Raw genomic sequence first — 22,608 nt, 5'->3', positions numbered from 1 at the left:
ATAAACAGTGCCTTCTACCTTGAATCCTAGCACTCAGGAGGCTGAGGCAGGCAGAGCTGCCAGTTCTGTGGTCAGCCTGGTTCACAGAACTAGTTCTAGGACAACTAAGGGTAAGGAAAAAAAAAAAACAAGCAAAAAAAAAAAGGTGCAGAGTGGGGTGCGGAGAAAGAAAAAGAACTAGTGTCCTCACTGGCATGTTGTAGAAATAAAGTAATGGGATGGGTTTCTTGGGCTACTTGGAGACACCTCTTCATGGTGTGTGTCCACCGGATTTAACAAGTATGAAAGTGTGCGGACGGACAAGGAAGGAACATGAGCCAGCATCACTTAGGTATCTGTTGCTGGGCAGACATTTGAAGGTCCCTTGATATCAGGACAGGCCTTCTGCTGGCATGCCCTAGTAGCTCGCTGGTGGGTTAGGACATGCATCTGTTTTCATCTACTGGTGCCCAACTCTAAGCGGACCAGTTATGCGTTATTAAACATGTTCTTGTTTACCCTGATTTAATCTTTCCCTCGGAAGGCAGAAGTGCTGGGATGTAAAAGGAGAGACCAGCATGGGGCCCCTGGCTCGAGCTCTGCCTGCTCTTTCTAATCCTGCTACAGAAGTTGTTCTGGCCTGGAAGCTTGCTTCTAGATCTCAGCGAGACCGTGTGTATTTCCCATCATCACATGGAAATGTGTAGATGGTAAGTATAAGTTCTTCCAAATAGTGAACTAGAGTTTTGTTGTTGTTTTTTTTTAAGTGTGTTTTTCAGCCTTGGCAGTAGAGTCTTTGGCAGTTGTATGGCTCAGAGGGAACCAGACGCAGAGAAAAGTCAAGCCAGGTATGTTGGGCCTGCTTGCACCTGCTTCTGCTGTACCTCGCTGCCTGGATCCAAGTCCTGTACACTGGGCTAGGATACTGTGGAAATGGCAGGTGTTGGTGGGGTATCTGCTGCCCATCAGCTCTATGAAAACTGCGGAAAGTAAAGTGGCATAGCGAAGTTAACTTTCCCAGCCAGAAACAAAATATAAGAAACTGCATTTTGAGACTGTATAAGCGTATATTCCATCCTGGTACATGTCTTCATTTCAGTTTTCAGAAAAGCTTCTCTTCCAAAAGCAGCATCCCATAGCAGCCTAATCTATCGATTAGAAACAAGTTTATGTTTGTGAGACAACGCCAGCCTTGCTTCATCCTCGTCCCCTCTCCGGCTTTTTCAGCATCTTCCTGAGGCTTTATCTGCTCTTCAGAGGTGGAAACCCATTGACCTACAAAATGCTGTACCTTCGGTCCCACTCTGTGTTCTTCACCTTGGTGAATAATTCATTCAACAAATATACTGTGCAGCTAGTGAGTGCTAGGCTCAATAGACTCGAGGAATAAAAGATAAATAAATGCCGTCTGCCATCAAGAAGACTGGAGGGAGGAAGGAAACAAGAAAAAAAAAGTCAAGGAAAGCAGCCGCTGATATGACAGTGTCCTTAGCTTAGGTTTTCATACCTGTGAGAGAAAGGGATGATCATCCCCTGAACAAATGAGAAAAGTAAAGTCTGAAAGGAAGGCGCATTGCCAGGCCTCCCCTGAGAAATGCAAAGAGAAGTAAAATAACACCTGGTTTCAGGAATTGCCAAAACCTAGAGGATGCAGCCTGCAATTTGTTGTGAATCTGAAAGAGGGTAAACATGTTTCAATACAGAGAGTAGAATTTAAAATGCAAATCACTTCAATGAACAGGAAAAGCTCCACAGAAACCTAGAGGTTAAACTATTAAAACGATCACCATCATAATACACCCCCCACATGCCTAATCTCTCAGTCGGTTTTCTCAGGCCTTGTGAGGTAGGAGGGTAGGCATTCCGATTTCCACGCCGCTGAAGTGGAAACAACCCTCTAGGCTGTTCATAGAGAATAATACTGTGTGGATGAAATTTACCGGCCCAAGAAGGGGGTAGGGTGCTGTCTTACAGTTGGAGTGAGCTGTGTGTGAGACCTTCGGCAAGTCAATTAACCTTTTCTGGCTACAATTTTCTCATCTGTAAAAATAGAGGTTCCAGATCTTTCCTTCTCAAAGGCTCTTCAGTTGGGAGATGACACCTCAGCACCTCGTCACAGGGCGCTAAGCCCAGTGTGTGGCTTGGTCAGCCTCAGAGGCAACCCTCCAACCCAGTACTTCCTATTGTTTCAAGCTTGCCCTGTCAATATCAAGGCTAGAAGGAAACGTCTTGATTTCCTGGTCATATGGTTTGGTCTCATGCACAATTTAATTTGTAAGTGTGCATGTTCACGTTTGTATGTGGAGACCAGAGATCAATGTCAATTTTTACTTGTTTGTTGAGACAGGATCTTTCTCTGACCTCAGACTTATCAATAGTGTCCTGACTCCCAGCAAGCCCCAGGACTCTATCTACCCGTCCCAGCCTCCCCAGCACTGGAAAGGAGCGCCTGGCACCATCCCTGACTCTGTTGCATGACGTGGAATTACAGTTTACTCTGTAAACTGTGAAGACCATTGGTTAATAAAGAAGCTGCTTTCTGCCTCTGCCTACCATTGCATAGGTTAGAATGAGCAGACTCAGGACCTCCTGCTTGTTGGCAAACACTTTACAACATAGGATAAATATTAATTGACTTTTTAGACCTCTATTTTAATTATAATCAGGCCAAGCAGATTGGATGGTTGGTGAATAGGCCTTGCTAGTTGGAAACTCTGAGTCTAATGACCCGTGGCTGGAGAGACACTGGAGAAAATTCTAGGTGAGTGTAAATGACAAGTCCAGACACGATAGGAATTTGGGACTGCACTGTAGAGTTTCTGGCCAGGAGACTTGGGATTCTTTTCTCCTACAGACCACAAACTTGACAGAGCAGCAGCACATCTTGGCATTAGGGATTTCAGTCTCCAGGTATCTGCAGAAACTTGAGTTCCTTGGAAAGCAAAGCACTGACAATTTCTTGACCAGCCTTGCTGATCATTTCATTTCCCAGAAGGCAGAGTAAGCTTTCAGGAGACTCTTACTCAGGACCCAATTCTGACAGAAACCAGTAGGTAAAATGGAAATGATTGGAACCTTGGGGGAAAAGCAGCCATGCGGTCTCAGAGTTTGATTTAAACAGTGTTCTGCCTATGCAAACACAAATGGTTCTAATGAGCAGGAAAACGGGGAGGAAACCAAAGAAGCCAGCTTGCCACATGGGGACTCGCTGACAGGCTCTGAATCTCAAGCAGCATTTGTAAGAGGGGGAACATATGAGGAAGAGGGAGTGGATGAGGGTGGTGTGGACCTATAAGCACTCAGCAAGGCATGAGCTGGGGGCTTCTGGAAGATGCTGGAAAAAAGCAAGAATGCCATCTTATGACATGGAATCAGGGAGAACAGCCACAAAGGAACAAGTGCAGATTTTGAAGTTGAAGACAGATTCATTCATGAGAGAGAAAGAAAGAAAGAAAGAAAGAAAGAAAGAAAGAAAGAAAGAAAGAAAGAAAGAAAGAAAGGGTTTCCATTCTTCAGTGCTTCTTCGCCATTGGTTCATTCTTCTCAGCTTACAGAAGACGTAGACTCCGCCTGGGAAACCGTTCTCCCTGACATCTTTTGCCCTTTGCCTTTCAGTCTCATAATTGCTGGTGCTGCTATTTTACACACTGAAATGTTTTTGTTCTGCATTGGAGTGTAAGCTCCACAAGCAAAGGGACTTTGCTGATTTCCCTGGTGCGTATGTAGGGCCTTGCATGTACCAAGTACTACTCAGTGAACAACAGAGTCAAGATCGCTCGGCAAGCTTTCTGAAAAGAGAAATATATGAAAGCACCGAGAACATAGACAATGGAGAACATTCTTGACATGAGAGCAAGTACTGAAAGTAAGTACTTCTGTGCTCTAATTACCGTACTAACCCCATGACTCTTGCATTGTGACTGAGTTACTTCCCCATAAGCATTCAGCTACAGAAGTGCACAGCTAGCATGTGAACCAAGAGGGTCAGGGACAGGACTCAGCACAGAACTTAGGCTATACCTGGCCTAGCTGCCATCATGTCTCTCTCTTAAAAAAAAAAAAATAAACAATCTTTTTTCGTATTTTACATCCCAATCTCAGTTCCCCCTCCCCTCCTCCCGCTCTCCACACATTTCCCTCCTTCCCATCATCCACTCCTCAGAGAGGATAAAGCCTCCCACAAGGAGTCAACAAAGACTGTCACACCACCTTTGAGGAACGACCACCTCCTCCTTGTAGCTAGGCTGCACAAGGTCTTGATCTTTGCGAATCATTAGCAGATACCTTCTAAATGATGGGGTGGAAGCTTTCATTGTTCCCTTTATCAAGTCTGGATTGTCAGGAGGCATAAGAAAGAGTATTCCTCATGTTAAAAGAGAAAAAAGGCAGAGCCTGAGGATTCAGATCTATGACAGCAGTGTTGTTTAAGGGAGAATAGCTAAATTACATGTATAAACATATGAGACTTTGTGATCATTGAAAATATTACTAGAAAAAATAATTGCACTAAAAAAAGAATAATCTATTTTTTAATTTTATATATCATTTCCTTGATGAGTTAGTAAACAGTTTTTCTTTGTGATAGGTGGAGACGTGTAGATTTTGGCAAGGCATTTGTAGCCTTTCTAACCTCGTGAGAGAAAAGTTCAGGTTTAGGGATAGTTTGCTAGTGTGTTTTTATAACTAGTGGAGCAATTGCACCCAGTCTCCTTGCTAAGGAACCAGTGTTTACCTGGAGAAGACTCCAGCGAAGTGAGGCCTTTGTCCTTCACTCCGTCTGATGTGAACATGTCTTCAGTGACGGAGATAAAGCATGAGGAGACATGCCTGTCACAATGTGAACATGTGAACATGTCGAACATGTGAACATGTCATCAGGGACAGAGATAAAGCATGAGGAGACATGCCTGTCACAGACAGGTTGGATGAGAAAAAGGAAGGAGGTGCATTAGATTATAAAATCAGGATGTAAATGTTCTCAACAACTGAAAGATGCATAAAATTTAATAATATATAATTTGGTTAGAGTGATTGTGTGGGCCTGCCTTGGGACTAAAACACCAACTGCCTAAATTTGGTTTGAAGGCTGTGTGACTTAGCAACAATCCTCCTGGGGGCACAAAAAGGAGCCTCACCTGGCAGTGAGCCACTGGTGTGATGGTTGCAAGCAACAACAAAACAGAAGTAGTTGAGACTGTGAGATAAATTTAGAGCGTTCGTAAAGTAATGGAGGGTGTCGTCGTTAGCCCAGCTCGGTTTTCTGCCGATTAGACTGCCTTGTGCAGCTCTGGAAGTAGCATTTAAAGTTACCAGTGGAAGACTGAAAAACTCCAGGATCCAGGACACAGAATGATAAAGAGATTGAACTACCTCCTATGGAAAAAAAAAACAAAACAAAACTGGAAGAGTTGGGAATTTTTAACCAGAAAAACAGTTACACTTTGTCATTTTTATGTCAATAGGGAAATGATTTTAACCACAATTGAGGATTTACTATATTCTAGATGCTCTATTAACCATTTTGCATTAATTAATGCTAACAACAGCCATGGGGAGTGGGTTCAGAAATATTTTTATATTCAAGAATACGAAACAAGAACCAAGAGATTCCAGGTGATAAATGCTATAGAAGCTGTGGTGCATGCCTTTAATCCCAACACTCAGGAAGCAAAGGCAGGTAGATCTCTGTGAGATCAAGGCCAGCCTGACCTACAGAGAGAGTTCCAGGACAGTTTCCAAAGCTACAAAGTAACCCAGTCTCAAAAATCAAAAACAAACAAGCAAAAAATTAAATTTGAACCCACTGCCTACTCAATCTGTAAATCACATTTTCCCCACTGTTCCTATTAATTCGTCATTACATAGACCCTAGACATTAAGTATATATGTGTGTACTTGTGATATATATATAATGAAATTATGAGAAATAGTCAAAATAATATGCCACAAAAAAGACAGGGAATAGATATATCAAAGTTTTAACAACAGTTATACTTAGATACTGGAAAAATAGCTTTTTTCTTGTCTATTCCTTTTAATTTCATGAATCTTTACTAAGCTTATCTTGAATTTGTAAAAATCACACCTAGATTTTTTTTTATTTTAAAAACAATTACTTCCAAAACCACAGAGAAACCCTGTCTCGAAAGACCAAAAAAAAAAAAAATTACTATATCAAAGAGGAATTAACTTTATTTTAAATACTCCCCCCAAAATTGAATTAATATACTTACGTATATTAATGAAAAAGCATTATAAGACTTTTTCAGCACAAAAGCCACTTGTAGTTCAAATTTTATAAAGAGTTGATTTTTTTAATAATTTATTCTTTGAGATAGGGCCTCATGTAATCCATGCTCACCTTATGCTTGCTATATAGACAAAGATAGCCTAGAAATTTTTACCCTCCTCTTTCACACGCTGCGTGCTGGGGTTACAGGCGTATGCCACACTCCCTTTAGGAAATGCTGGGGACAGAACTGGGGCTTCATGCATCTAAGGTAAGAGGCAAATCTTGGTAACATAAATGGTGAATTCCTTTCTCAGGAGATGCCGACAAAAGTCTGGAAGCCCTGTCCCATTGGTCGATTCAGTCCACATAATAATTTATAAAGTTTAGGATGTTCAAAATACGAGCCAGGGAAAAATAAGCCAAAGAGTAATTGGTGAATATTTCATTTTGTTTGGAGACCTTTCAGACTGCAAATAGATTTAGTAAAATATTTCTCCACTGAATACAAGAGACACTCAGCAGAGGGAGAGCATGGCACCGGCAATTCTTCACTCTCCAGCAGTAACAGCACAGGTTTCAGGGACAGCCAGGAGTAGACTTAGAGCCACCATCTTCATTTGCTCATCCAAGTCCCAGGGAGCTCCTCTCTACTAAGATCTGAGTGCAAATGGTCCCTCAAGAAACTGACTTTTGGGCGTGACCTTGATTCCTATGCACTGCCTTTGCCTCTCTGCAGGCTCCACTTTCTTAGTTTTAAAGTGGATCACCTGATAGACATAATAATTTATGTGTTGTTATGAATACTGAGCCCAGAGTCTCACAAATGCTAGGCGAACACTCAACCACAGAGCCCCACTTTAAAAAACAAAACAAAACTAGTATCTCTATTATCTTAGTCAAAAGCTCTATAGACACAAGAAAGATGCCAGCTTTTTAAAAAATTTCCTAAATTATAGAACAATTAAAATACTAGGCACAAGCATGACTTAATCAACTTGACAGATAGATATAACAAACTTTTGTTTTCAAATCTAAGGGTGGCCAACAGGACTGCCTTTGATTTTAGACAGAATGAAGTTGAGTTTATCTCTTATGATTGTATTATTTATTAGTCTTTTCTAGAATGCTGTTCTTCTATTTTAAGTAAATACTAAGACCTATTCTTCATCTTATTAAACCAAGTATCACAGCTTGTGAATGCTGCCTGTAATTCCAGCACTTAAAACAGAGGCGGGAGGTCAGAGTTTAAGGTCACCTTTGATGACAAATCAAGTCCCAGGCCAGCCTGGGATAAATGAGAACCTATATCAACATCAGCCAATCAATTACTCCAAGGTTTTGATGCACAGCGTTATTTGGGAACTGTAGACAACAGACTGCAGCTGGGTAAAGGGTGCAGAACTGATTTTTGCTGCCAGGCAGCTCATGATGCAGGAAGTTTGCTAGAAAATTATGAATGATTTTTATCAGAATGAAGAAATGCTAAGGCTTACTAGAATACTGCAGGCATGAAAAATAAAGCCTAAACTAAGGCAATCATCTCTAAAGGGGAGGAGAAAGAGGACGGTGGGAAGATAATACTTAGCAGGGGTTGACATGGCCAAAAGATTGACTACTGAATGCTCCACAGATACCGTTTTCCTTTGCACATGCTACAGACCAGAGTCTAAACAGTAGCCACTTATCCTCTCCTAGTTTTTAAGTTTAGAAGTTCTAAGTAAAAATGGTAGTTTTACTGGTTCTCCAGAGGCTCCTCTCTTCCTTAGCTTTTAGGTAGCCTTTTCCCTGTGTATTCTGTCTTCTTTTTTGTGTCTGTCTTCAGTTCTTATCTATCTGTCTGTCTGTCTGCCTGTCTATCTATCTATTTATCTGTCTGTCTATTTTTATTACTCTTGGGATTGAACTAAAGCCATGGTAGGCACACACTCTCATTTACTCTTCTTTTTTTATTTTTTTAAAATATTTATTTATTTATTTATTAAGCATACAATGTACTGCTGGCAAGGAAGGCACCAGATCTCATTACAGATGGTTGTGAGCCACCATGTGGTTGCTGGGAATTGAACTCGGGACTTCTGGAAGAGCAGCCAGTGCTCTTACCCTCTGAGCCATCTCTCCAGCCCCTCATTTACTCTTCTTTTAAATATTTTTATATCTTTAAGTGCGTGAATGTTATGTATTCAAGTACATGTGTGTACCCTGTGAATGCAGTGTCCATGGAGACTATAGACAGTATAGGATCCCCTGGAATAGGTTGCTGTGAGCCACCACATGGAAGACTGCAGCACTCAGGAAGTCTGTCTCAGGATTGGCTTTCGTTCATGTGAATGCAGCTATCAGGATCACTGCAAGCTGCAGAGACTCCATTCCGATCAGCTTCTGCAAAGGCCATTAACCACTTTGTAGATCTATGAAAACTTGAATAACTGGGATTAAGGCTCAGAATCTGCCTGCTCTTGGATCTGTCAACTAATACAGTCTCCCATTTCCTGAGTCTGCCCCATATTTCCAGATTCAAACCTTACAAAGACCAGCTGTAAGTGGCTCAGGATTAACCGGCTATTCATGTATAAGGGTAGTCAGGGAGGTATCACACAGGAGTGAAACTCCTCCCTGGGAAGTTCCAGAAGCAGAAGTATAAAAGGATTTGCTTATCCTTGAGTTTCCAAATGAAACCATACTTTACACAAACAAGTAGTTTTGAATCATCTTGATATATTTCTGCCTTAAAGCGTTCCTATAAATGGTTTCTCTGTAGAAAACAAGAATGTATGAGGAAGGCTTCTATATAACAGTACAATAGTCATCAATACAGTTTCCTGGGTTGACATTGTTGTCTCCTCCTCCTCCTCCTCCTCCTCCTCCTTGTTTGTCTTCTTTTTTGAGACAGTGCTACCCTGGAATCCACTATGCATCCAGGGATGACTGGTTTACCATCCTCCTCCCTCCACCACTAGCGTGCTGGGGTTACAAGCCTATAATGCCATACCCAGTTCATGAGGTGCTAGGGATCATACCTGGAGCTCTGTGCATGTTAGACAAGCACTCTACCTACAAAGTAGACACATCCTCAGCCCCACTATTTTAAGGTAATATATTAGTCTCTTGGCAATCTAATTAGTTATGTTTTTGTTTGTTGATACAGGGTTTTGCTATGAAGGCTAGTCTAAATAGAAAAACAGTGCTTTAGTTATGTTTGTGTTTGTTGACACAGGGTTTGCTATGGAGGCATCCATTCATCTAGAACTATCCTGATTCAGTCTCCTGAACACCGGAATCTCAGGCCTCTGTGCCACTACACCCCAGCCAGAGTGGACTTCCTTTTGATTCAAAAAGGCACAATGTTGGGAGATATATATATATATATATATTGAGACAGGGTTTCTCTGTGGTTTTGGAGCCTGTCCTGGAACTAGCTCTTGTAGACCAGGCTGGTCTCGAACTCACAGAGATCCGCCTGCCTCTGCCTCCCGAGTGCTGGGATTAAAGGCGTGCGCCACCACCGCCCGGCTTGTTGGGATATATTTGAACTATGTATTTCCCCCTCCCAGCTTGGGACTATAACTTAAGGTCATGGACATTCTGGACAGACAGTATGGGCCACTGAGCTTGGTTTCCTAGGCTTTGAAGTCTTGCATTAAAACTCTTTTTTTTTAAAGATTTATTTATTTATTATGTATACAACATTCCTTCCATGTATGCTTGCATGCCAGAAGAGGGCACCAGATCTCATTACAGATGGCTGTGAGCCACCATGTGGTTGCTGGGAATTGAACTCAGGACCTCTGGAAGAACAGTCAGTGCTCTTAACCTCTGAGCCATCTCTCCAGCCCTGCATTAAAACTTTTAATTAAACTTTTAGTTTAAAATGAAGCTTGCATTGTTGGGCAGTGATGGTGCACACTTTTAATCCCAGCACTCAGGAGCTGGACCTTCACACCTATGTGGCAGTCATGAGGCCATGAATGAAGTTACAATCCTTGTACCCAGAGAGCTGGCAGTTTTATTCTGAGTAGCTATTGCAGAGCAGGGTCTCTTAGTGTCACAGTAGTGACCTTTCGTCAAGGTGGCTTTGTTGTCGGGACTCTACTATGCCTTTCTTTTAGCACTGTCTCTTAGGGATATTTCATGTTCCTGGATATTTATTAGCATACCCCAGTGTAACAGGCAAAGAATGCTGTGTGTATCACCAAATAGTCTCTGGGTGGGAAAAAAAAAAATTCCAGCATTAGAACCATTGTCCTAGAGAGATTTTTGCAGATATCCACTTAGATACTTGTGTTTTAGATTGTTCATGAAATGACTATGTTTTTTTAAAATATTTATTTATTTATTTATTATGAATACAATATTCTGTTTGTGTGTATGCTAGCAGACGAGAAGAGGGCACCAGGCCCCATTACAGATGGTTGTGAGCCACCATGTGGTTGCTGGGAATTGAACTCAGGACCATTGGAAGAGCAGGCAATGCTCTTAACCTCTGAGCCATCTCTCCAGCCCCCGAAATGACTATATTTGATAGTAAAACGCAAAAGTGAAACACTGGAAATGTGCAAATGTGCAGAATATAATGGAGTATTATATAATAGTATACATGGCAATGTGGCATAGAGGATGAAAAATTAATTGTTGTGTAAAATAATTACAGATAAATATGTATTCACCTACATTTCAAAATGTGCAAAATGAGCAATGAAGCATACTCAACATATTGAGGTATAAACACATAGAATAAAGATATTTTGGGAGAACAGCAAATGATAATATTGCTTTAGAAAAGCAAGAAAGAGAAAAGAGGGTGGGGGTTCCAGATAATGTCCATCTTTGATTGAAGGTGAGAATTAAGGGAATATCATTGAACCACACAGAGAGGATGTCAGGGTGTCAGAGGTCATTATCATTCCTTGGTTGTTTGTTTCTCACCCCGACACTGGCTGGTAAATTGTGTGTGTTTCTATGGTAACAAATTACAGGGGTACACTTATCATTGTGTGTGGACATCAGTGGACAATTGTGGCGGTTTGTTCACTTGTTCTACTACTGGTTCTGTGGATGGATTCTGTGGATAGAAATCTGTCACCAGGCTAGAAAGGAGAGTTCTTTTATCTGCTGAACCATTTTGCCAACCCGCCCCTCCCTTTTAACTAATTAGTATTTTTATGTTCCAAGTACAGACGTCTTTGAGCTCTGTGAACTATATGCTGCAGCTGCTAGCAGACTAGCAGTGCATTTGTGCAGATTTAATAGGTTGTTCCTGTATCTGAGCAACTGTAAAGTGAGTATAAACTATTCCAGGGATTTAGGACAGAGCATGCGCAAACAACAGCCAGGTGTTCAGCCAGCCTGACTTTAAAAGCAATGGCTAACAGCTGGGCAGCGGGGCACACACTTTTAATCCCAGCACTTGGGAGGCAGAGGCAGGCAGATATCTGAGTTTGAGGCCAGGCTGGTCTACAGAACGAATTCCACGACAGCCAAAGCCATGTAGAGAAACCCTAACCAAAAACCAAAACCAAAACAAAAAGCAAAAAACCAGTGACTCTTAACAACTATCCTAGCTGACCACGTTTAAAACAAGAGTTTAAAAACAAAATATGATAGTCTAATGGCAGTTATCAGTACACAGAGATAAATGTTCTAAAGAAACCATCAGTTACACTGTTTTGCTAATTGAGAAAACTACTTTTTCCTGTGACACGAACCAATGACTTGTGTGAAACCAAATCCCCAGAGATCTATAATGGAAAAGATTCAGTGAACACAATTTTAATAGAAATGGCAAGAAGTGTGTTTATTGTTGCTTTTTTTCAGACTCTGAGACCTAATCAACCAGTTGGTTGTTATTGATGCTTTCTTATATTTTTTAACCTGTGATCCTCTTGCCTCAGCCACCAAAGTGCTAGAATTATGGGTGGATGCCACCATGTCCAACCAGAACTTTCCAACCCCAAACATGTTTTCACACTTGTGCAGCTTACTGCAAGACAGTGAGTTGCTAATGGTATTTCTGCTGCACTGAGGGTCTCTCAAATTCAGTAGTTATTTTTGATACTGCGTGTTCTTTTCATCTACTACAGTAAGTAAGTTTTCACACAAGGGTTCCTGGAGCTAACGATATACTTGCTTGATGTACTTGCTTGGTGTATGGGATGTCCTAGGCTTGATTCTCAGCCCCACACAAGGAAAATAAAATTGCAAAGATGTCCATGGTCTTTGACTCTTATTCCTTATAAAAACTTGTCATAGAATCAAGGTCTTTACACAAGATCACTCAAGTATTCTAGCAAACCTCCAACCTGACAATGGTTTCCACATGGAAACTCTGCACAGCGGGTCGTAGGTGGAACTGGTTGTTGTTGAATGCTGGCCTGCTAATCCAGTGGACTAAAGTGTATCATCTTCTGGTACAGCCTCTCCTACTTGAGAGCATTTATTGCTACCATGAAAAAGTAAAGCACCACACTCTCGCTCCCTAAGCACCAATGTGAAATCACAGGCTATGCCTGAACTCGGGCACACATTTGTACCAGAATGAAAATGGTTTAAGAATAGCTTTTATCACTTTAGATACTTTAAAGATATATTTTACCTAATTAATATTCATTTATGTTTTAGTGCCTCCTAGAGTTAGGTGGGAGATATATATGCATACATAATTTTATAAATATATATACTTAATTTTGTCATTCTAGTTAAAAGTTTTGCATAGAGAAATGCTTTTCAATTATGTGTGTATATATTTAATACTAAACATGTTCTTTTGAATAATTGACTATTCAAGTATGTTTTTCTTCTGTTAGAAAAATACTATGCATTTATTATAGGAAATTCAGAAAATAAAAAATGTAAAGTATTCATTGAGTTACAGTCACAACAGTTTGTGGACCCTCTGAGACATTCTCCCAACCACATATCTAGTGTAAATTCTCTGCCTACCTTTTCACACATCCCAATGTTTGACTATTTGAAAGTGATATTTCTCCTCAATGAATATTTCCTTGTTTTCATAGCTAATGCTCAAGATGCTCTGAGAAGACTTTGAAGTATATAGTACCTGAGAACTGTTTCCCAGTTCTTGTTCAGTAGGATTCTTCTCTTCATTATTTCCATTGTAAGGAGGTTATGATCAAGACTATAACCAAATGATTTGCTGTGTCATAAAAACATGAAGACAATGAAGTTGCACATTTAAATAAAATCCCGTCGTAGCTACCCTGCCTCATGAAAGTTCTGATATATGGTTTAGAAAACAAACATTTTAAAATTCACAGATGCTTCCAAGCCCTGGTCAGTTTTTCTGTAAAAGTGAAAATCCTGAGGCCTCACTCACCAGCTCTTGGTATGTGTCACAGGTACATAGTCACTCTCTGCACACGGAACGCAAAACACATCTATTCCTGCCTCGGCATATATTTTAAAATAAATCCCCCCCCCAGGAAAGAAAATGTTGAATACACCGTGTTCAACTATGATCCAACAAAGGTGGCAACACCTTCTCTTCCTTTGAAAGAGCCTATATGTATTTGGTGAGAACTTTGAAACGCTCAAGGGATCTAAAGGTGACAGAGTTAACACCTGGTTCCCTAGGGTTAGTGGGCAAAAGTCCACCTTCTTCGTGACTGTGCACTTTTTCTTGCTTGCTTTTGCTTGGGAGTTTCAAATGTAGGAAGAGTTCTTTACTTACCATTCTGGGAAAGATGAAATGCATCATCGTATCGTAATCAGCCTGGAAAGCAAAGAAAATATTATTATTTATGATACCTTCACTTATGGAGGCCCTGACTGTCAAGTGACTGCGTCAGCCACCAATCAGCAGGAAAGGCAGCTAGAGGGCCGAGCATTCAGGGGTGACTCATGGACAGGCCTGCCTGGGATTGAGTGGTTATGATGATAAGCACTCTCAGATGCATAATGCAGCACTCTATTTTCTCAAAATAAATGCTATAGGGATAAGAGTAAATAGTCAATATATATTTTTTCACTCTGCCATTTCGCTCAATTGAATTAATATAGAAGTGACAAGGATATTTAAAATTCTTTAAGGGAAAACGTGGGATACATCCCAGTTTTCTGAAATCAACATAATGACCATTGTTTTCTGCTTAACCATAAATGAAATTTCTAACTGGAATTTTTCTACCTGCAAATTAAAATGTAGAAACTGAGAAATGAAGATTGAAGTCCCATGTTCTTTTTCAATTGCTTGCTGCTTCCGATCATTGATTAACCATAAGATCCTCAGTATATCACAGGATAAAAATTAGAGCAAATCTGCATTCTGAAAAGCTCCCCCAAACACACAGAGCCCCTGAAGCACTGGAGATCAAATTCAGGGTCTTGCATGCCTGGCTAGTGCTTTACCCGTGAGTTCTGTTTCCAGACACACATGTTGTGTCTCAAATTCACTATGTTCTTTAAAGTTTCTAAAACACATTTAATTTTATTTTTACTTTTGCATTTAATACAAAATAATTGTTTTTATTAATAGATATAAACTATCAGAATATGAGAAAACATGCTGTGCCACATCCTGATGAGGTTAGTAAATTTTCCGTTTCTTATCGTTTTTAAGTATTATAAGCATATTTTAAGGAAAATATATTGAGTTTCTACCTTTTGAAATTGCACAGTGGCTAAGGGGAATGGAAGTAATAACAGAAGAATAAAGGGAATTTGTTAAAATATGTAAGATACCAATATTTCAGATCCTAAAATGTTTATCTAGAGAAGCAGTTTTTATATCAAAACTATTTTCAATGTTGATTTAAGATTATTCCTTATAATATAATCTAATCTCTCTGTAAATAAAAACTAAAGTTTCAAATGTAGATTCTAATGTTAATAATTTTAAAGGACACTTGGCAAGAAAGTAAAATTATATTTGATAGGTGTCTGTCTTATTTGTATTTTCACAAATAAATATCTTTTTGTCTTTATTGTAAACATTGTATTCGAATGTTTTTGGATTTTTAGAACCCTTGCTTCCTTAATTATTATTTTACATTCTATAGTTCACAAGACATCTATTTCTATTAGATATCTGTTTTTAATAAACATTTGGATTTTGTCATAACTCACAAAATTTCACAATAAAAATACTTTAAAAAAATCTTATAATTTGTATCCAATCATTAGTGTTCATAACCCAGTTCAAAATTTATATTTATTGGGTTGTTAACTGAAAACTTTTCACGTCCCCAAAACCTATACTTAGAAAGGCGTTACTGCATTGTATGTGTTTCTCATTCACACAGGATTACTAATGGAAGTTCTTGGTATCACTACTTGTGTTTACATTTCTAAACTGCTATTTTTAAAGTATTTTTAGGCATTAGCTCCTGAAGAGGGCAGCACGCTCTAGACATCATTGAATTCTCAGCTCCGATGTCACAGCTTTCGGTTTCCTGCACTGTTTTTTTGTTTTTAAGAACTAGAAGGAAGGAATAGGTTCTATTTCATAGATATCTGCTCCCATGATACAGTGAACCAGGAGAAATTCTAAGCAGCTGCCCACCAAGGTCAAACTTGCATTTGATTATTCCAAAAGAACATTCAAATTAGCTACCCACAGCAATGTGTTTTGAGAAGGGACAACAGAAAGCTAGCAAGGAGAATTTGCGTTTGGAATATGCTTTATCTTCATGCTGTGGGTACCGTCTCCTATTGGCAAAGCGTTCACTGTCAAGCCTACTGAAGGGTTAGATTTAATTATCTCACTTCTTGCACATTTCATCTCAATTGCTATGGCAACATTCACTTGCCTCAGCAGCAACGCACACTTTAATCAGATGCTTCCTCCCCATTTCTCTATGAGCCTAAAATGTATAGTCAAATTTACGACCAAGTCCTGATGAATCTGATAACAGGGCTTACAGTTTAACGGGCGTCTTGCCTTCACCCACACAGACGAATATCCCCAGGTTTGAAGCTGTACGATGTGATGTTTGAACTTTCCCACTCAGTTCATTTATTTTTATTTTATTTGACTATCACCGACCCTTTTTATTCTTTCCTTTTACTACTCTGTTATCTCTAGCCAGTCACCACGCAGGAGACGGAGAGGATGTTCAAAGGCCAACCGAAGAGCCTGTTGGACTGTTTGCCTCTCTATTGGAACACAACTTGGATTGCCCTGTCACAAAACCCTCCTTTATTTCTTGAGTGCAGGCGAGAGAAAGAAGACAGTACAAACCAATACAGGATGCAAAGTGCAGACTATCAGATTCCGATAGACGGCTAAGCATGAAGAAGCCGCAGGCGTGTTCCAGGGGGTGTGATGGCTTTTATAAGAAGGAACGGCACAATCTGCTAAACTGTGTGCTTCACTTGGGTGACTCTGTAACCATCAACTTTGTCATGCAAGTCAGCCTCACTTTAAAGAGGACTAGAAAAACTTTGGCGCATGAACAATTATGACCATTATTCAGAAGGTCTTTAGTTTAATTTGATATTGTATAATAGTTATTAACACACAATTTATTTTACGTTGTATTTAAGAAGCAAAGTGATCTAAGACCGTCCCAGAAATTGTAGAGGCTGCCCCCCCCTTTTTGGATTTAGATAAAAAGCATTTTGCCTTGAAGTTATGATAGTACCCCACTAAAATGTTTTATTTCAGTGACCAGCAGTCATATTTTAGCAAACTTTTTAAATCATCACTTAGGTGTGGCTAGTAAAACTTCCATTAGTGGATGCAGCCAAAAAGATGCTTGCTGTAGCCCCAACCTGAAGTATAAACATCAGTTTCTAGATGGCATCTTATGTATTACAGATGACTAAAGCAGGCAAAACTTGAGCATAAAAGACCATTTTAAAAACTGTCCTTATGTACTTTTAGCTTTAATTGAGCTCCATATTAGCAGGTTATCAAAATGTCATTATTGAAAAGTTAAATTCTCATTAATGATAAAGTTGAGAAGCTAGATATCCCCAGGAGAAGCTTAATTAAAACGAGAAACCCATAGGTTGAGATAGTGCAGATGCTGGCTTCAGATATTTGTGGGACTTCTTATATAGGACACATAGAGTGTCTGCAAACAACTGCAAACTGCAAAAAGCTGTAGAAGGAACAACCTGAAACAAGGCGCATTGCTTAAATAATACCCTAAGCCACAAAGCACTAAGTTCCCTGTCTAGGTAGTTTCCAGAACTATTCGCATGTGAAATCTGTTTTCTCTTGCTTGAATTCTGGGAGAACATTGTAGGAAACATGTTAGAGCCACTCCAGGCATTAAGATCAGGAGATACGACGAGCCACTTCTTACTGGATTTTTCTTTATGTCTTTATAGAAGCCTAGCAAGGATACTCAAATAGCACACTGTACAGCACCCAGAAAATCCTGGTCTGGACAAACAGGGAATGAGAAAAACAAAGTTCTTAGAGGAGAGTTCTTGAAAGCCCCCAAGGAGACATGCAAATTGGTCCTAAGTGGCTTCCCTTCTAGAGCCTTTGGAGTCACCAGGGGATGCGGAGAAGTGAGGATTGAGTTTCCCTTTCGGTCTGGGCTTTTCCAGCTGGAATGCTGTCACACGTGGTCTCCCCGACTATGCCTCCATTAGGCTTCCTCTCTGGATGAGAGGAAGAGTTTTGGCACTATTCTCAAACTCTACTACATTCACTTAAGAAACAATAATTGCTCAATTAAGAGAGGCAGGAGCTTTTCTTCTCTGTCCAAAGAAATTTAAAGATGAAGAGAAAATTATGCATCTCATGGGAATGCTCATCTTCTGTGTGATGGCTGACTAAGATAAAGGGAAGTTGTACTAATTTAGAGATTATAAATGTAAAGAAGTTGCTGATTCTTGACTCAATATAACGTTTACTTTTCATGTAACATTAGACCTGTAAAGTTCCAGCTTACATTAGTCGTGAGTAGTATTCTCATTAAGTTTTGAAGTTTCCTAGGGTGGCTCATCCTCACATCCCATTTATGGAAGGGACTCCCAAACGGTGTGAAATGGAACCTTAATGCACTCCAGTGTTGTGCTGGAGTGGGTGATCTCTGAAGAATGCTGTCCACCAGATGTATGCCATGTCACCTACAGACCTGATCTTGTAACTGCTGGACAGTTAACTTTTATTTTCACTACAAACAACAACAACAACAAAAACCCCACAGAGTCTTGTATTCCTATTAATTATTTTACCTCCTTTATCCTTCCTCATCCATCCTCATCAAACAATTGCATTAGCGTGTGTTGGCGAAATTTCTCCTGCTGAGATGTTGCTACCAAATGGCCATGAAACTTGTCTCCAAAAGGCTCACCCGTAAAAGCTTTTACAAGCCAACCCATTTGGTTGGCTGTGATCCAGCAGTCCCTGCTGAACACAAACATCAGCTACAGAGAAGCAAAAGCTTCCATGGCACCCTGGAGGAACTTTTTGATCCCAAAATGTCACTCCGAACTCACGAATATTTCCTTGTGTCACGAAGACCGGGAGAAAAGGACTGCATCTGTGTAATGCTTTTTCCTCCTGTTTATACACCAGACTGTCTTCAATTAACAAGTATTTATTTGATGTCTATCATGTCTTAACATTACAGCACCAGAAAAGGACAGACAGGAGCCTTTTTTTTTTTTAATGGTGCTGTTTGTTACTTGAATGAAGAATGATGTATTGCTGGCATATTGTAAAACTGAAGACACTCCAGGAGACAGCATTAACATAAAAATGAAAACACACTGTCTTTTGTTTTTTTTTCCCCCTGTTTCGTACCACAAAATCTTTTCATATAATTCAACCATGTTACCTCATTTAAGTAGTTTCAACAGCAAAAGATAAGCACATATTCTGTGGCATAGTCAAATGTGGCCCCCTCCCACCTCCCGTGTGGACCTCTTGCCTGTAGAATGTTAAGGCATCAAGATTCTGACAGTGAGCTCACTGAACATAGGAGAAGCCTGGATTTTCAATGTGCACCATGCAGCAGTGCTGATAATAATAAACATTTAGAAAGTGTTCATTCAATGCATAATGAATGAGTAGTTACTAAAATGAATGCAATGGTATGGCCCAAATCCAAGGAGTGTTTAGCAAGAACAGTGTCATTTGAAATGATCTTAATTTCATGAAGTTATGGGGCTTTTCACTGGCAGGAGAGATTTGAATAGTGGGTGGGAAGGAGGCAGAATTAAGAGCATCAGCAGATTGCTTAGGATACCTCCAAATTAGTGAAAAGATGTAATTCTGCAGATGGAGGATTGAACTCAAAACCTTGGGCATGCTCTGTGGTGTCTCTACCACTGAGTTATGCCTCCTACTCGGTCTCTCGTTGATGAGGCCACAGTTTGTGGTTTTGTGTGGTTCGGATTAAAGAGTATTGTTGGAAACCATTTCTCAAAACTAATTTGAATTTGCTACCCTCCCCACCTAGTTAAAACGAAGACTCTAATTTAGTAGGTTTGCTTTGCGAATGTGATTACCCACTTTTAGCAAGTTCCCAGGTGGTGCTAGCTAGCACCAGCACCACACTTGGGGTAGGGGTGCTATGGAAATGCTGAAGGCAGGCCACATTTGAAGGACATGAGAATGACCGTGCCTTGTTGAGCACTCAAGGCAGGTTGAACACTGCACTCCCAGGAGATAAGTCTGCTAACCTCTGAGACGCTGGCTGAGGAAGAGGGGGGTGAGTCCAGGAGACCCAGCTGAGAGGTGGTCTCTGCTTCTGCTGGAGTTTCCACAGCCTTGGGACCCAGCTCCTGCTGATGGACTGGCTTGTATACACCGTCAGTTCGAAAGCAGGCTCATGGCTGAGTGACTGTGGGCCTAGTGACTTTGAAAACAAGTGAAGTTTAGGAGAAAGCAGGAGTCCATAAATGCTTTTCCCTTCCTCTCTACCTGGAAAAATCCTTTTCTAAAAACCCTGAGATTTTTGCTCTTCTGTTTCTGTCCTATGGAGCTGTAATTACGTCCTCCTATGCATCTCTCAAATCCTGAAACTACTATATCATAACGATGACAATAATAGCAATTAGCAAGATGGTGCAACTTGTGTTTTGAATGCTCATTAGTACTGTGAGGCAAATTGCTAAAGAAATTTTTATAATTAAATCTGTGTACCAATACTGTGAAAAATTGTCTTCGTTTATACAGATGAGTATAAAAGTGAAGGAATGCTCATGTGTGTGAGTTTTGTTCCTGGTATATACTAAGTAAATGTATTTATCAGAAAAAAATGATCAGATATACTCTATCACATCGCTGGTTCCTCTTGCACTTTTTGCTTGACTTTTTTTTTTCTTTTTTGCTTTGTTTCTTATCTCCAACAATTATAACTATGACTAGCAATTAGTGTTTCCTGTGCCTTGGGTACCACTGTAAGCAATTTGAATGTATTGTTCATTTAATGCTCATAATAATTCATTAACTTAAGGTGTTATTATTATATATGAGGAAAATGAGGTGTAAAGAGGCTAAATAATATGTCTAAGTTTCTGTATCTATAGCAGGAGAGATAGGACTCATTAAACTATTACTGATGATCATCCAACCTCTCTTTAAAAATGTAGACTTCTTGGTACTTTTTAAAATAAACATCTTCAAATCACAGTGAAAACTGGTACAGTGTTCCACCTTGCTCCGTGAGTTCACATGTTCTGATCTGGGCTGTGTTTGTCCCACAGCCAAGCCAAAGCATTGCTACCACTGACTGTAGCTTTATCATAGAATCCTCCTTCCTGGCTTGTGTATGCTACACTTCACTTAAAATGTTTACATAGCCAGGGAACCTCTTATTTATCAGGCCGTGTGCTATTCATCATTCTATGGGATGATAGTTAATGTCCCACTGTGCTGTTCAGACTGGCCTTCAGTTCTAGGCTCAAGCAATGCTCTTTCTAGAGCTCCCTGAGTGCTGGGATTATAGGCATGAGCTATTTCACTGGGTATGAATTTAAAGAGTATGAATTGTTTTTGTAAGATGCTTTTTGTTTGGGGTTGTCTCTAATTTTTATTTTACATTTATTGATGCTGTGGCATGCATATCGTAAAGTTTATGTCAACTTCAGAAGAAAGCTGGATGGAATCAATTCTTGTCTTCTGCCGTGGGAATATCAGGCTCAAACTCAGGACACCAGGCTTGGTGGCAAGCTCCCCTACCAGCTTACTCCTCTCATCAACCCTTGTTTTTAGGTTCTCTTGCTTTCTCATCAAAATTCAGTTCATCTAGGTTTGGTGTGAATTTGTGACAGCGATTCATTGCTCTATATCCTATCAGGTGACACATTGCTTGTGATATTAACATTTATCCTGTGACTAAAGCATTAACTGTAGAATGACTCCTTTCTCGTTTTATGGGTATCTTCCGAGCAGTACATGAAGTTGTATTTATTTATCAAAGCAGGAACACACGGATGTTTATTTCTTTTAGTGAGTTGTAATCTGCTATGGCAGAACATTCCAATCTTCCTGAATGAGAAGCCACCCCAGGAAGCTGTAATCACATAACTGATGATAGAGAGGCAGAGAGATTAGGATTCCAGAGTTCAACTCTTCATTTGGGGACTTATTGACAGAGTTTAGGGGACAGCAAGCTTAGGTGGCCCTTGACATTTGAGTCACAAGAAAGAGCATGTATACCGTTTAGGACAAACTTGATTTCATTTAAGTCATAACATACCCGGTTTATCTGAAATTAAGCGTCCCATTAGAGTCAGGCCAAGTTCTAGCACCAGAGAGCAGCTGTAAAGGTCCCCATGGAAACCTAATAATAGCCTCATCTACTTGCCATTCACCAGGAAACCATGTGAAATAAAACTGACTAGGGTTACCCTGGGGTAGTCATGGTGGATCTTCTTCAGGCTGGGTGCAATTGGGTCAAGCTGAATCTGCATATCTCTATTGTTATCACACATTGGTATCTTCAAATCATCTCAGATATGGTCACAGTAATTATTTTTAATCTGATTTTTTTCTTCAACATGTTTCTGGCACTGCAAGAATATCTGTGCTTTTACATAACAAGATATTCCAGGCTAGGGTTTTTCTTTTTGGTTTTTTGGAGAAAGTGTTTCTCTGTGTAGCCCTGGCTGTCTTGGAACTCACTCTGTAGAACAGGCTGTCCTCAGACTCACAGAGATCTGCCTCCTCTTCCTCCTGAATGCTAGAATTAAAGGTGTGCCTCACTTCCTTCTGGCGTATTTTATTTTTCATGCTACACCCTACCTAGTGTCAGCTCTTTCTCCAAGGAGTCTCCATGGTTTTCTGTTAACAGTGGTGAGAAGCCGAGATGGGGGAAGAAAGAGCACCCAGGGCACAAGGTGAGTTCTCTTTGGACCCAGAAATAAGGGACACATGATGGAAAAATCCATCTATCGATCCATATATTCAGATCTATATTTATTTCTTATGTATTATGAACCATCAAGACTTCCATTTCCAAACCAGTCTTATGGGG

At 40.1% G+C, this 22,608-nt stretch overlaps 1 protein-coding gene across 1 annotated transcript in view; it reads right to left on the bottom strand.

Annotated features, from left to right (window-relative positions):
- Positions 1–13,939, bottom strand: part of Adgrl2 (adhesion G protein-coupled receptor L2) — a 208,263-nt gene extending 194,324 nt beyond the window's left edge. The window contains exon 1 of the mRNA XM_026783911.1: positions 13,896–13,939. The gene's annotated coding sequence lies outside the window, so the exon portion shown is untranslated. The remainder of the gene's footprint in view (positions 1–13,895) is intronic.
- Positions 13,940–22,608: the final 8,669 nt, after the last annotated feature.

This window comes from Microtus ochrogaster, chromosome 21 (assembly GCF_000317375.1).
Source record: "Microtus ochrogaster isolate Prairie Vole_2 chromosome 21, MicOch1.0, whole genome shotgun sequence".
In the NCBI taxonomy this organism is placed as follows: Eukaryota; Metazoa; Chordata; class Mammalia; order Rodentia; family Cricetidae; genus Microtus; species Microtus ochrogaster.
The sequence above is the reverse complement of the archived record's forward strand: the minus strand, read 5'-3'. Positions and strand labels throughout refer to the sequence as shown.